Source organism: Lepisosteus platostomus, chromosome 7, assembly GCF_059453375.1.
Source record: "Lepisosteus platostomus isolate fLepPlt1 chromosome 7, fLepPlt1.hap1, whole genome shotgun sequence".
Taxonomy (NCBI): Eukaryota; Metazoa; Chordata; class Actinopteri; order Semionotiformes; family Lepisosteidae; genus Lepisosteus; species Lepisosteus platostomus.
Window position 1 is genome coordinate 28172786 of NC_142617.1, and position 16440 is coordinate 28189225.

General features: G+C 39.1%; 1 protein-coding gene across 3 annotated transcripts in view; it reads right to left on the reverse strand.

Annotated features, from left to right (window-relative positions):
• Window positions 1-16440, reverse strand: part of tmprss15 (transmembrane serine protease 15) — a 299749-nt gene that overhangs the window by 190511 nt on the left and 92798 nt on the right. The window lies entirely within an intron of this gene.

Sequence of the window (16440 nt, forward strand, 5' to 3'; positions counted from 1 at the left end):
AACATCCGTATCAATTTCTTTGACTCATTCACTCCTGATTACGTTGGAAACATTTGACCTGTCTGTTTCAGCTGTGTTTGGTACAATGGGTTTGGCGGATGGCTCCCCCCCCTGGTAGTCTGTGTTTGATTCCTGCTTAAGTTTGTCTTCTAACAAACAAGGACTATTATTTAAAAATAAAATGGTAATTATTATGTACACTATATTGACTTTTTATATATCACAATGTGTTAAAAACATGAATGATGTCAATTAATTAAAAATATGAATGAGCAAACGTGAGTAACAAAGTAGTATTAAAAATACCACTGAAACTGAACTAGACAAACTATATGAATTTATTAATAATAATTAATTTCAAACATCTTGAAGTTTGTTCAGGGTCATTTTGCTTTCTTATTAAAATACGTATTTATTAATCACAATGTTTCAGATGTCAATAGCTTTAAGAACAAATGACACAGAACCTTCAGACCACAGGAATTTTAAAGATTGTGATTTCTGAAAATGTTCACAACTTTTATTTATACAACATCTAATACCTGGTTGCATTTTTAGAAACCTTAGTTTGAATAAAGTGGATCCCAGGTTTAAGCAAGTTCATAACGTGAAAATTACAGTACAATTCAAAAGCTACTGTATGTACTCAAAACACCTGACCATATAAAGCACAATAACACAAACCCATTGGGTCAATTGCAATTAACTGAAAGTAGCGTACTAACAAGAGTTCAACCTGTGTTTAGTACGCAGCTGCGGTTTAAACTTGTGCTCCACTTTAAGACCAATTGCAAAGATTTTTGCCGCTGTGCTTAGTCCACAGTACTGTACTAAACCTCAATTGCAATGAACACAAAGTAACAGCTGCTGCCCTCTAGAGGTGACTTAAATAGCGGACTAACTTAAACCACCTCTTCATATGGTTTAAGCAACTTAGTACTTTACTTGGGGTAATGCTACATCGCATTAGAAGGCTCCCGAATGTAGTGGAAATAGTATCATCACTAAATACTGAATTTATACTTCCATCACTTGGAAAATTATTGCAATATTTAACTCAAATTGCTTAACACTCATACCACATTTATTAATAATGAAGTTTATTAATACGTGTGTACTAACAAAAGTGTCATTTACTCATAATTACATTTCATGTCAATATTTTTTTCTAGCTGTGAATTTTAAGATATTCTAGGGAGTGAAGAGAACAGAATGTAAGCACATAGTTATATAAATGGAGCGTGAGCCTTTAATGTGTTATTTTAAAATAAAGTTTGTGCTCAATAGCTTTATCACAACAGCACACATTATGCTACACATTTTCTATGCTTCTGATGAAGCTCTGTGAAGTTGGCCCCCCTACAGACAGCACAAATGATAAAACCCACCTCATTCATTAGTACTACATTTGTGCCTTTGAAAGTAACTTCCCAGCCACTTTACTGCCTTGTTTTAGGGTGATCACATGACTATGCACGGTGACTTTGACCTCCAGTGACCCCACTCAAGAGCTCTGTTACTGGTGCGATAGTAACAATTCTGCAATTGTGTTTCTCTGTTTGCCTGGAGGAGGGCCGGCTCTCCCACCAGTAACAGAGTACTTGAACTCGGCAGACGGGGTCACTGGAGTCATTGTGCATGGTCACGTGATCACCCAAAAAACAAGGCGCTATATCTTGGGAACGAAAGCAGCTGGGAAGTTACTTTCAACAGCACAAACCAGCACAAATGCAGCACTTACGAATGAGACTGGTCCGGTTTCTTTACGACATGGTTGGGGGGCTGAATGATGTCACACCCCCAAAAAGAAGGTGCTATATCTCAGGAAAGAAAGAAGCTGGGAAGTTACTTTCAACAGCACAAACCGGCACAAACGTAGCACTAACAAATGAGACCAGTTTGGTTTCCCTATGACACTGTAGGGGGGCTGAGTGACGTCATGACCCGAAAAAACAAGGTGCTATATCTCAGAAACTAAAGCAGCACAAAAGCTACTTTCAACAGCACAAACCGACACAAATATAGCACTAACGAATGAAGTAGGTTTCAGCGTTCGTGCTGTCTGTAGGGAGCTTTCAGTCATAGTGTTCTGAAGTCTCTCAAAAACATAAAAAATGTAACATTATACTGTATGACACAATGGGCAACTTCGAATTTGTAACAAGATAAAACATTATAGCATTTTATTAAGTATATAAACTTTTCCAAAAGTTTCCAAAACCATCGCAAGTTACAGAGTTGCGCAGACATTACCCTGAAACCATTTGACCATGAACAAAGTACAGATGCAGCCATTCAAAACAAGCGGACGATACCGCATTATTTTGTGGTGCGCTTCTCGCGGTGTAATGCAAGTTACTGTATATTCTCGCCTAGTACCGCATGATACCGCATGTTACCGCAAGTAAAATAATAATAATAATAATAATAATAATAATAATAATAATAATAATAATTACTTACATTTATATACATTTATATAGCGCTTTTCTGGACACTCCACTCAAAGCGCTTTTACAGGTAATGGGGACTCCCCTCCACCACCACCAATGTGCAGCATCCACCTGGATGATGCGACGGCAGCCATAGTGCGCCAGAACGCTCACCACACATCAGCTATCAGTGGGGAGGAGAGCAGAGTAATCAAACCAATTCATAGAGGGGGATTATTAGGAGGCCATGATTGGTAAGGGCCAATGGGAAATTTGGCCAGGACACCGGGTTACACCCCTACTCTTTACGAGAGACACCCTGGGATTTTTAATGACCACTGAGAGTCAGAACCTCGGTTTAAACTGTTAATCCGAAGGACGGCGTCTGTTTACAGTATAGTGTCCCCGTTACTATACTGGGGCATTAGGACCCACATGGACCACAGGGTGAGCGCCCCCTGCTGGCCCCACTAACACCTCTTCCAGGAGGTGGAGTTAGACCGAAATAATAGTATCCAGAATTTCCGCAAGGTAGAGCTAATAAAGCTCAACCTCTCATGTTTGAGCTGTCGCCATCAAAGTCTTTACCAAAGATATTACTAATAGTATTTATAATGAATGACCTTGGAAAAGCTGTAAACTCAAAGTATTGCCCTGGTCCACATTCTTTTTTTCATTGACCGTCTTTGTAAAAATAACACCACAGCATTTCGTTGATCCAATCACGCATTTGTTTCCAATCATGCAAAGTACAGTAATTTTTGAGAATCTCTGATTCACCATGCCTTTCACATGCTCATAAAAGATATTGATTTAGGAACATAAACATGAATGCATGTATGCAAAACTGTACTGTATACAGTATGTATATATATATATTTAATGTCTTTACTGTGCCCGTTTAAGTATTGAATATTTATAGGGAATTTTACCACTGAAGAGAAATCTTAGTAGCTGAGCATAAAAGGAATTGGAGCATAACACGTGTGAAGGCCATAAACGATATTAATTTTGGAACATAAACGTACAGTATTACAGTATGTAAACTGTATATGGCTGATCTAGGTACTTTAAAGAAAAAATACACACCAGTATTCCATTTCTCCCTAAACATTTTAAGCATCGAAGTCTTTAACTAACATGTGAAATAACATGTGTATAAAAAGTGGTAGTTTTAAGCTTTTCTGCGAATATCCTCGATACCGGAGAAAACAAGCATACTTTTAGAATTTGATTAATAGGGAATATAATATGGAATTGCGTATCTAAAGAAATTAATAACGATATAATTATATTCATCTACTACAACACAATAGTACATGCTGTACAATGTCTCTTGACACAGTATGTGTAGGGCTGTTTCACCACTCTTCACATGACCTTGCGAGTAGACTTGCTGTGGTCTAAGTGCCAGACTTGTAAGTGAGGTTTAAATCCAGCCTGCTCCATGACTTTTCTTTTAACAAACATTTCTTTGAAAAAATAATTTCTCCCTAAACATAATTATCTTTGTTATATTTGAGGAAAAAATTAATTTAAGCTCTCATAATGAGAATAAACAGCCATCTGAGGATAGTAAAGTAAATGCATGTATTATATAAAAACCTATGTAATCTATCTACTTCCTTTTCTTGTTACAATGGAATATCTCCACCCTTAAGTAACGGATAAGAGCTGTTACAATTGCTGTTAAAAGCCACACCTTCATGCATATTGCGAGCAGAATATCTTTCCCTGAACTGATAATAGCGTTGATTGATGTGGTATTGATGGATCTATAAATATTGAGAACAAATTACCATGCCAATTTCACCAAGCAAAGCGAAGTATACTGTAGTATAAACTGAGTTGCTTTCCGTTTAGGACAGCGACCAGAGTCCCTTATCATAAAGTGGGATTTCTAACCATTACCAATTCTGAATACTGTACGTTTTTACTAGAACCTATTAGTCCTACTGTACCAATATAGAAAATATACAGTTATTGTAGTGGAAATCTAATGAGTTAATTGATTCTTAAAAATGTAGAGAGCTTTACAAAAAAATATATTGGTGCTTTTAGATAATATTTCAAGGATATAACTGCTATGCTACAGTACGTGCAGAATTTTAGAAAACAGTTCGTCAACAAAGTACACTGTTTAGGTTAGTTTAGAAGACAATGTACCAAAATAATATATGCTGTCTGGGTCATTAGAATTAGCTGAAAGTAACTGATAAGCTTTGAATAACAAATCTAGTTTTCTTCTCTCGCTCTATGATGTAATCTGTTTTCTCTTAGAGAAAGGGGAAGTTTTAGAAGGGACCAAGTGCTGAACTTTTTTACAGTGCAACGTCTTATAAAAACCCTGTACTGCTTGTAACAAATTGAGTCTCTGATGCACTTTGCTAAGTGGCAGCAGGGCTCCCAATATTGCAATATTGAAATAAAGACCTTACTCAGGTGAGAACTCTCTCTTGTGGCTTCCTTGATAGTTATATTTCCATGACAGTTTGGGGGCTCGTCCGGGATCACAAACCTGAACGCGAACGGCTGCTGAAACTCCATCCGGACCCGGACAATTTTAGCAAATTGGACGAACCTCGGAGGATAAACTGTTTATCCTTCCAGAGACGCGTCTGGAGAATTGGCAGCTGTCTGACGTCAGTAAGTGATCCTTAAAAATTAATAGTTTGAGAAGCGAGCCACAGGGGTGTTCTCACGCGGGTTTGATGAGTCTGGGACTCATATAAAGAACTTATCTTAACACAGACGTGTGGTTTTTGCTCTGCGGAGTAGTTAATGTGATAAGGTTCTAAGTAAGGCACCGATCGGTAAAAATGGGAAATTAAAATTCAGAGACGAAAATGGGACCGAGCAGTCCAGCGAAAGTACATGTACGACAAATTCGGAGAAACAATTATAGCCTGGGTTAGGGAAAAAAATTATGTTCATGAACTGTAAAGCTAGGGTAATAGGTGTAAGGGAACTTGCACATAATTTATATATGATAATTAGGGGCCCATAACTATGAAGGATCTTTGTAAGTGAATCAGAATGGACAGAGGAAAGTTGAATTAGGAAAAAGAAGTTTCCTGAAGAAGGGGAAACTTAGAAGAGAAGGAGAAGAAATGAAAGAAAATGAATTGGAAAACTTATTTAATGGAAAGAGGAATCACAGAAATAATGGGAAGCTTAAAAAAAGACTAGTCTTGAAACTAAAGAACAGCAAGCTGCAGCTAAAGTCATGACCATGCGTACTAAAAAGAAAAAGTCTCCACCGAAATTAGAAAGCGGTCCGGAGCCACTTGTTTGTGAAATACCAATGTGCACTTTTTCAGGTCCAGAAGGAACTCCAGCATATGTACAGTACATTGACATTGGTCTCCTAGTGAATTATTTGCATTAGTTAAGTCTTTTCCTTAATTGCCTGATGATCGTAAAGAATTTAGAAGAAAGGCAAGCGCCTTGTTCTTGATTGTCTTAAGCCTAATTACAGTGACATAACCTTGTTGCTAGATCATATTGTTCCTAAAGGTTTACAACGTCCTCTAAAAAGGAGGAGGCAGATTGGCGGATACGTGACCCAAATGATGAAGAAGTATCCATCTAAATTAAACCACACGGACATGGGGAGGAAAAGTTAGGCGGCCGCTTCTAAAAAGAGGTAAGGACTCCTCTTTTCTAAAAAGTCCCTTGTCCTCTCCATGTTGCTGTTGTGGGTTCAGGGTTTTCCTGAAGCTGAAGCGAGTACAACAGAAAAATGAGTTAATGGTGTATGTGTTTTAGATGCCTGTTTTGTGAAGGTGGGGTAGAAAAGGAGGGATTGCTGAAGGAATAGCATCTTGCCCTGCCCGTGCGAAAAAATCCAGGTGTTGCATCCTGGTACACGACTGCAGTACGGCTGAAGGTAGTAACTAGAACTGTACTCGCAGAAGAGCCGAAAATGGTAACTCGATTCAACTGTGTGTTTAAAGCCAGGATTTGGAACCTGGTCCGTGTTCCCGTATTGTGATAGTTCGTCAGTTTGTCTCGACTGGGGAATTCCGCGGGGTGCGTGGGAGACGTGAAAATGGTTTGGTGTGAAGGGAAAAAAAAAGTTTGATTAATCCAAAGTGAAACTTAAAAGAAATATTGACTGTCAGACGGAATTTAGGCTGAACAGGAATGTAGAAAAGTGTATGAACCTTTGGATAAAAATATTTAGAGGAATATTTGAGAATTCAACAGAATATCATAGATGAGACGCAAAAATCCCTGATGGAAAAGCTAAAAGCAATGGCTGAACGAAACGAAGTTGTGTATGTAGAAAAAGAGAAAGCAAAAGAAGAAATAGAACGCCTTAAGAGAGAATCTGGGGTGGGGTGGGAATTAGTGTGGAGATTTTTGAAAGAGCATTACCCACCGAAAACTGATTAGAGAAAAGTAACAGCATGTCAGCAGAAGGAAGTGAGGATGTTTTCAGATTTTACAGAAAGGTTTATAGCTTTATGGATAGTATACTCGGGGTTAGCCGATGAAAAGGAAGTGAATAAAGATACTTCCACAGTAATAAAACAAATTTACTTGAGTGGGTTAAAACCTGATGTTGCCAAGAATGTGCAACTATGCTTTCCTGATATTACAAACAGAGACAGATGTGATTTAATAACTCGCGAAGCATGCATGCAGAAGTGCGAGCGCTGCAAATGGGTGGTAAAAAGACTCCCAAGGAGGAGAAAAGGGAGCCGCCAGTTTGTCGAAATTATTGTGCGACTTTAATGTTATACCGAGATATAAAACCTCAAAGACAAAACTACTAATAAGCTGGTGTGCAGTTACTAAAAAAATGTATTTTTTGGAGAAATTGTAAGAAAGACGCTTGATTTCACAATTAAAGAACTTGTCAGAAGCTGAAACGAGAGCCGTGTGTGAACTAACAGTTTTAATCTAGTAAACCCCTCTGTAGCCTTCCTAAATTTATCTCAGGATTTAAATAAAAGTGAAATAATCTTACAGTGTGCAGTAACTGTGGGGCACAGGAACACAGCTGTCCTGTTTTTAGACTAAAACAGCATAAAGATGTGATATAACGTTTTCTAACGGGTAACAGGAGGCTACAGGAGAAGGAGTGCAAGGGTTGTGTTTAAAGCAAATATAAGCTGTCACAGTCTGCTTGGGTAAAGATGTACAGTTTCAACTACTGATGTGGGTGGGGGACACCCCAGACCTATTTTAGGCCCAGACTGCAGCATTTTATAAGGAATTACTGCATGAAATAGCATTTATGTAAACTAACTCAACAGAGTTATGTGATATTGTGATTGTTTTACCTAATGAGGGAATCCATAAGGCCGGGCTACTCCAAGTATTGGATCTTGAGAGGAAGAAAAAGGAGTATAAAACCAACTTGATACATGATAAAGCCAGGGTGAATGCCTTCTCAGAACGAGCTTGTCTAGTGACATATTGGTTTGAGGGGGGTAGTGCAGTCTAAAGACAAAATTGCCTTGACCCCTGTAGCAGAAACCGTTTTTGATGTTTTGAAACAAGCTTTCTTGCAGGCCCTGGCCCTGGACTGGATTCCCTCAGACGGATCATCTGTATGTAAATGAAAGAAATGGGTTGTGAGCCGTTGTGCTGGTGCAGGAGGCATGGAGATAGGCATCGTCTGGTGGGTTATTATTATTCAGGACCCCTTGATGCGGTGGCCAAGGGGCCGTGTTTATGTGTTGTGCAGGCTACCTGCCTGGCTGTATAAACTGTGAATAATCTGGTGTAGAACTAGCAGACCGAATGAAAAGATTTAATTGAAACTTGTAAATATGCTAAATGGAAAATTGTAGCAATTTATATAGACTGTATATATACATTTGGTGTATGCCACAATTTTGGATGGCAGTGAAGGAATAGGGATTTCCCCAACATGGCAGGGACTCCAGTTAAGAATGCTGGGTTTGTCTCTGAACTGTTAGAAGCTTTGCAGCTGCTGACTGAAGTAGCTGTGGTAAAGTGTAAATCGCATAATAAAGAAATGTTTCCAGTAACTCGAGGGAACAACTTTGCAGATGTAGCTGTCAGGTGAGCAGTACTCGTAGAACAGGAGTCTGAGACCCCTGTGAGACCTCTGTTGGTGAAAAGGGGACAGCTACAGGATATTCAGGCTGAGGCCTCTAAAGCAGAGAAAAGGACATGGTTAGAAAAGAGTGTGGTGCTGCCAGCACACTGGACGCTCTGCATGCCCTCACAGCCTAATGCCCTTTATAGCTCGACAAATGCACTCTGTCGGACACCTGGGTGGGGACCGTGTTTGAAGCAGTAGCCACTTATGTGGTATCTCAATGTGATGCTTATCAAAGGAACTCAACTACAGTTCAGGTGCAGGTGCTACAGCTCAAAAGGCCTGCTCCTGAGAAACCTTTCACACAGTAGCAAATGTTTACAATTTACAATTGTAAAGGGAAACCTTGGCTCTTATCATCTGTTTTCCCAGTGGGTTGCTGTCACTGCCTCTGTGTCTACCAAACACTTGATGATGGAGATAAGCCCTCGGTGGGCACTGACCTACCGCTTGTATTATGATCAAGGGACAGGCTGTGGCTGGATTATTCGGGGTGAGATGGACTGAGATCACCCTCAGTCTGCTGGAACAGTGGAATGAAGGAACAGAACTCTAAAAGATCGACTAGACATCAGACTGAAGGAACGCCATGGAATGCGGGCTGGATCAAACAGAACTGTGTAATAGAGCCTGTTTGATATCATCACAAGCCAATCAACAAAACTTCCTGGAGGGATGAATTTGGCTAATGGATTGTTGAATTTGCTAATTCTCTATTGTAGTATTGTAGGTTGTTAATTGAAGTGGTGCATGGGGCTGGTGAACAGGTGCTGGACACTTGGAGACCTCCAGTAGAGGGAAGACATGACCTGATACCTGGCGAGTGGGTATGGTGAGGAAGATATACCCTGCCAGATGTTGCAACCCTGCTGGGAAGGACCATATCAAGTGCAACTGACTACCGACTCTGCCATCTGAGTGACAGGATGAGATCGCTGGATCTACGCATTGCGCCGACACCGAACCACTGCACCAGAGACTGAGTGAACATTAATTATTATATTGTCACTGTTTCTGTGTTTGTTGAGCTTCCTGAGGGGGGGCGACAGTGTACCTGTTAAGTGTAATGAGTTTTACTTTGATAAAATGGGGATATGGAATCAATACTTTATCAGTCAGCCACAAATAATAATCAGAGCTCATGTTGGGATTGTATTGCTATAGAAGATGCTCATGGGAGTAATCCCCTTTGATAGAGGTGATTATTTAGGTTTATTGGCATGGGTAAATAGCCCTGCTTTTAGTCTGAGTGTAACTCAGATATATTAAAATGGAAATAACTGTATGCTCCTCGCTATAATCACAGTTTTAGGCCATTCTCTATTAGGGTGATAGACAGCTGTTTAGGTAAGCAAAGACTAAACAGTACTTGTATTCTAGACAATTATCAGCAAATGAATGACTTAGCAAAGCACATCTATGATGAAGAAAAATATATATCACAATTATAATCCAGATGATTGGGGCATTGGTGCATGGCTACAGTCTGTGCTAGGAACCTGGAGAGGGTCTCTGGTTCAATACATATTTGTGTGTCTGGTATTATTCGTTATGATCATACTGTTAATATCCTGCTTGAAAAACATGTGGACTAAAGCTGCTGCTTCTGTGCTAATTGTACACCCTGAAGGGATCATGAAGGTAAAAAAAAAATGTAGAGGTTCTCCTATCTAGTGGCAGAACCTGATGGGTAGAACAATATAGTTTTAAGGGGAGTTACCCTTGGGAGTGATTCCCATAGATGCACATTATTATTATGGTTTGTTTGTTTATAATAAGATGTTTTGCAGGAACGGACCAAAGAGAAATTTTACAACTTCAGCTAGAATTGTTCTGCAAAACGGCACAGCTGAGGCAGTGGAACAATGTGTAGATTTTTCTAAGAGTTATTACCCAGCTGTTGACCAATCTTGTAAAAAACCCTAAGAAAAATGCTGGGCTTCAGCCCACAGGGATTTACCTGTGCTGTAAGAACTAATGCGTGAATAAGGAGACTGGATTCTGGTGAAAGACAGGAAAAAGAGGTGGTGTTCGCTCAGGTGGAGGGGGCCGTGCCAGGTGCCCTGAATTCATGCTTCCCACTGTAAAAAGGTCACAAACGAACTGAGCAAAGAGCAGGAGTGATGTCTCCACAGGGATAGATGGGGATCACCTGCTTGGGACTGATGTGCACAGCCTTTTTCCTTTTTATGTGGAAGCCTGTCACCACCCAGAAAGAGGAAGAATCTAAACGCGAAGCCTCTTTGTATACAAACTGGCTGAATGAAACTGATAATGAGGGGGATATGAGTAATTTGTGGTACAAATTTATAAATCATACTGTAAAGTTAAAGAAATTTAATGCATCTTGTTATGTATGTGCTTTAATGCCTCATTCTACAGCCTCACCCATTTCTCTCCTGGTTAGAATCACTGTTTGGGCCAGGGGGAATATTTTTCTTTAAGTTACTAACACCGATTATAGTAGCTGTGATACTTGTCTTCCTGTTTTTGTGTTGCTGTTCGACTTGTATTATTCCAATGCTTCGAAATATGATAATGAATATGTTTGCGCATCAGTATGTTCTGATAAAAACGGTAGAATCTGAAGTATGGGAACCTCCTGGGAGTCCATATGAAGAATCTAACTTTTAATCATTTTAAAGAATAAAAAGGAGGGAATTGTAGTGGAAATCTAATGAGTTAATTGATTCTTAAAAATGTAGAGAGCTTTACAAAAAAATATATTGGTGCTTTTAGATAATATTTCAAGGATATAACTGCTATGCTACAGTACGTGCAGAATTTTAGAAAACAGTTCGTCAACAAAGTACACTGTTTAGGTTAGTTTAGAAGACAATGTACCAAAATAATATATGCTGTCTGGGTCATTAGAATTAGCTGAAAGTAACTGATAAGCTTTGAATAACAAATCTAGTTTTCTTCTCTCGCTCTATGATGTAATCTGTTTTCTCTTAGAGAAAGGGGAAGTTTTAGAAGGGACCAAGTGCTGAACTTTTTTACAGTGCAACGTCTTATAAAAACCCTGTACTGCTTGTAACAAATTGAGTCTCTGATGCACTTTGCTAAGTGGCAGCAGGGCTCCCAATATTGCAATATTGAAATAAAGACCTTACTCAGGTGAGAACTCTCTCTTGTGGCTTCCTTGATAGTTATATTTCCATGACAGTATTTGTGCAAACTCTGGTAAGTGTCTTTTTTGATAAGCTTCAAAGGGAAAAACAGATGCAGCCATTCAAAGTGAGCGGTACAGACACGTACCACAGGTAAGATGACACGGGGTACCGCGGTGCGTGATTGGTGGACCGACAGGGGCACTCGTGGTCCGTTGGTCTGTCGTAGAAAGACTTACTGTAAATGTCTTTACTGTGCCCGTTGTAGATATTGAATTTTACCACTGAAGGGAAATCTTAGTAGCTGAGCATAAAAAGAATAGGAGCATATAGTAACGCGTGTGAAGGCCATAAACGATATTAATTTTGGAACGTAAACATACAGTATATGGCTGGTCTCGGTACTCGGTACTGCGCCACACCACACAGCTGTCAGCGCACCTCACCGTGCCAGGCCACCACTGCATCACACAGCTGCCAGCGCACCTCACCGTGCCAACAAAAAAATACACACCAGTATTCCATTTCTCCCTAAACATTGTAAGCTTCGAAGTCTTTAACTAATGTGATACCGGAGTCAACAAGCATACTTTTAGAATTTGATTAAAAGGGAATATAATATGGAATCGCGTATCTCAAAAATTTAATAACGGTATGATTATATCCGTGTACTGCGGCAGGGCTGTGTAGGGCTGTTTCGCCTGCCTGTTCATGCGAGCTGTCTTGTAGCCTACTGGTCTAGGTGCGTGACTACCAACTGGCAGGTAGTGTGTTCGAATCCAGCTGGTGCTGGACCTTTCAGTTTTATTTATTTATTTTTTAATCACGTAACATAAACATATTACCGTATGCAAACTGTACTGTATACAGTATGTATATGTATATTTAATGTCTTAACTGTGCCCGTTTAAGTATTGAATATTCATATCTAATTTTACCACTGAAGGGAAATCTTAGTAGCTGAGCATAAAAAAATAGGAGCATACTGTAACGCATGTGAAGGCCATAAACGCTATTAATTTTGGAACATAAACATACAGTATATGGCTGGTCTCGGTACTCGGTACTGCGCCACACCACACAGCTGTCAGCGCACCTCATCGTGCCAGGCCACCACTGCATCACACAGCTGCCAGCGCACCTCACCGTGCCAGGCCACCACTGCGTCACAACACACAGCTGCCAGTGCACCTCTACATACCCGACCACCACTGCATCACACAGCTGCCAGCGCACCTCACCATGCCAGGCCACCACTGCGTCACATAGCTGCAAGCGCACCTCACCGTGCCAGGCCACCACTGCATCATACAGCTGCCAGGGCACCTCACCGTGTCAGGCCACCACTGCGTCACACATATTTCAGCGCCATATATTTCTTGGATATTATGGAATATAATGGATGGATATCTTAGTTATCTTTCTAGTTCACAGGTTTGCATGCATAATTTAATTTTGAAAGCCACTGAGACATCAGGTACTACTGTTGTATTTATGAAAAAGAAACAAAACAAAAAACATACTAACAACTGTGCCATCCTACTCCTTAGTTAATACATTTTATTATTCATAAAAAGTTAACATTGTTAGCAAAATATTTTGAATTATATTTAACCCTATTTTTTCTTTAGTTTTGTATTTAACTTATTATATGATAGTCAGACTAAATGTATATTTGAACAATGAAAATATATTTTTACAAGATTTTACATTAAGCACTTAAAATTAATATGGTTAATAATAGTAAACTGTAACATGCTATAACAAGATCGGTTAAACTGCGAAGAAAATGCTTTCAGAGAAAATGTTTCAGGTGTGAAGAACATAGATCTCCAATACAATTTCAACCAAACCTGTTCCCACACACCCTGCCCCCACTACCATTAGAATATACACAAACATTTTAGCGTTTCATTCTGAGCAGAAGACCCTCACACCTGAAGAGTGCTGGCTGTGACGAATTAAACCTGTTTTACAGGTTTCAATCACAGACCATGTGACATGGGACTCAGTAAACTAACACAACGCTACCAGATTTGATAATACCTAACCAAAATCTGCAATATGGAAACAGAACCTGTGTAATTGTTGATAGATGATGTTCTCGTAACATTTTTTCACGATGAACTACAACATTTAAAAAATCACTTGTATGTACTTGATATCTCGAATCAATCCACGGGTCCCAGCACAAAACGAAACTAAAATGCATACCGTTTCGCGCTTCTTATTAGTTGCTCAAAAGTAATTTGACCGTATGAAATGCATAATATAAACCTAGAAACATATACGTGAGCAGTACTTAAGCACTGTAGTATCGGTGTTAAGACATACCTCTCAAATACTGTAAATCAAGTTAAAAATATCTCAAGACCGATTCTGGTCATAATGAAACCATGTTTCGTGTATGTTTTCTTTTTCATCTTGAAATAACTTATTTCTAAATACCTTTTTCACTGTTAACATCTTGCAGCAACTCTGCCACAAAATATACACTCTGACAGTTCATCCTGCTACCAACATTAAATAAAACAAATCTTAAGATTTCTATATTTATGTCTTTATTTAGTGGTTTAATTAGTGACAAAGGCTAAACTTTCTTGGAAAAATGTATTTTATGTGCTGCGGAAAAAACTGACTTGCTTTAACAAAATATGTTTACAAATCCTTTCACCTGGCATTTTCGTAGTTAGAAATTATGGAACGCTCTGTTAAAATTAAGGGAGTTTTTATGTCCGTTGCAGTTCTTTTGCAACATGAATATAATTATATCGTTATTAATTTCTTGAGATACGTGATTCCATATTATATTCCCTTTTAATCAAATTCTAAAAGTATGCTTGTTGACTCACGTTAGTTAAAGACTTCGAAGCTTACAATGTTTAGGGAGAAATGGAATACTGGTGTGTATTTTTTTCTTTAAAGTGCCGATTCCTGGAACACCCCTCTGAAGTGGTTCCATAAAATCTGGTATACGGAAAAGAAAGCGTTGATAAATACAAGTGTCTTTTAATACACTCTTTGCTGTGCTCTTGAGGATCCTTGTGATATTTTAAGCTCTAGTTGAATGATAGGTGTCGCATTTTAAATCATTTTCGTAGTTAGAAATTATGAAACGCCCTGTTAAAAGCAAGGAAGTTTTTATGCCCGTTGAAGTAAAACAAAATGCCTGACAAAGTATGGCTTAGACAGATTCCAAGTGCTTGTACAAATGTGCTAAAGAAATTATACTTTGAGTATACAGCTTGTCCAAAGTCATCCATTATTAATACTATTAGTAATATCTTCAGTAAAGGCTTTGATGCATAAATATTTCTGATAAAGGTAGGTTGTGTACTTTTGTCCAACTGAGCAATCTTGCTTTCATAAATGACTGATGATTAACATGCTGTAATACACGGTTCAAAATTAAAGGCTCAAATGCTGTACATGAGAGGTTAAGCTCCCCCTGGCGGTTTTACAAGGCGACGCCGGATATTTAGTCACGTGACACACGTGAACTGCGTGATACCCCGGTGGGCGTGTCGCGGTATGCCGCAAAATACCTCACCCATTTTGAATGGCTGCATCTGTAGGTTCGTATTCGTATTCCCTGATGCAAAACAGGGTCAGGGGGCATGTACGATTAGAATGTGTTCATTGTCTTCCAATGAAAGACAGGTTCCTTTCGCCGAAGTCGGGAGACATTAGAAGCTTGCCACACCCGGACTGTTACACCAAGGCATTAGCAAGTTAAAGCTATCCCATTGAGGAGCCGGGCGCAATAATTGTTTTGTTCCTTGATTTTCTGATCTGCAAGGCCATTTGGCTGCAGCGAATGTGAATTCTGTCTGGCATTGCCTGATTGTGAAAAAATAAAAGTATTTAAATCAAGATAGGGGGTAAGGGAGTCGTCTCTATCACACTCTCCCTTATAAAATTAACGTGAAACAAAACAAAAACTAAAAATAAGATACAATCTCCAGACATTCACAACATAGACATATCTTAAAACATTTACATATATTGTTAAATTATTACTTTAAATATATACTGTTACTGAAACAGCCAGTTAATAAAATCGTTGCAATTTTGTTCTCGATTGGAGGTGGGGATATTCTGACAACAATTGATTGAAAGACAATCTGTCAAAGTGCAATGAAATACAATATTACGCTGGGTAAACGTTCCGAGGTCAAATTCTTCCGCAGCTGGGCTACCTTTAAAGGTCTAAGCCGGAACACATCATTATATCTCATTTTTGACTCTCTCTTATGAAGAATGAAGAGATAAGAGAGATGCCTGGAAGTGAGATAATAATATCATTTTCGTGTTTTTTACAAACTATGCAGTCTAGTGGCTTGATGTAGGCTTGAAAAGAACTAACTGTTTTCTAGTCTGCAACTTAGATATAATTAATTGGCAGATATTGCTTTTTCATCATTTGTTTAGAATATGTCATAGTAACTCTTTGAGTTTTAAGGTATAAAGGACCATCTTCAGCTACTTATTTTTTAAGTCTGGTGGTTGCAAGCCACACTTCCATATGCATATGAATAAAGAGACTTCTGCTTCACAGACACCTGAACTTTGTCATTTGTTTGACACTACAATTTGGCACTGGGGCAGGGTACTCCCAACTGAGGTGGAGAGGAAAAGCTAGGCGGCTGCTTCTAAAAAGAGGTAAGGACCCCTCTTTTCTAAAAAGTCCCTTGTCCTCTCCATGTTGCTGTCAAGGGTTTTTCTGAAGCTGAAGCGAGTACAAAAGAAAAATGAGTTTATGGTGTATGTGGTGGTAGATGTCTGATAAGTGTGCCAGCTGTTTTCCCAGTTGAAA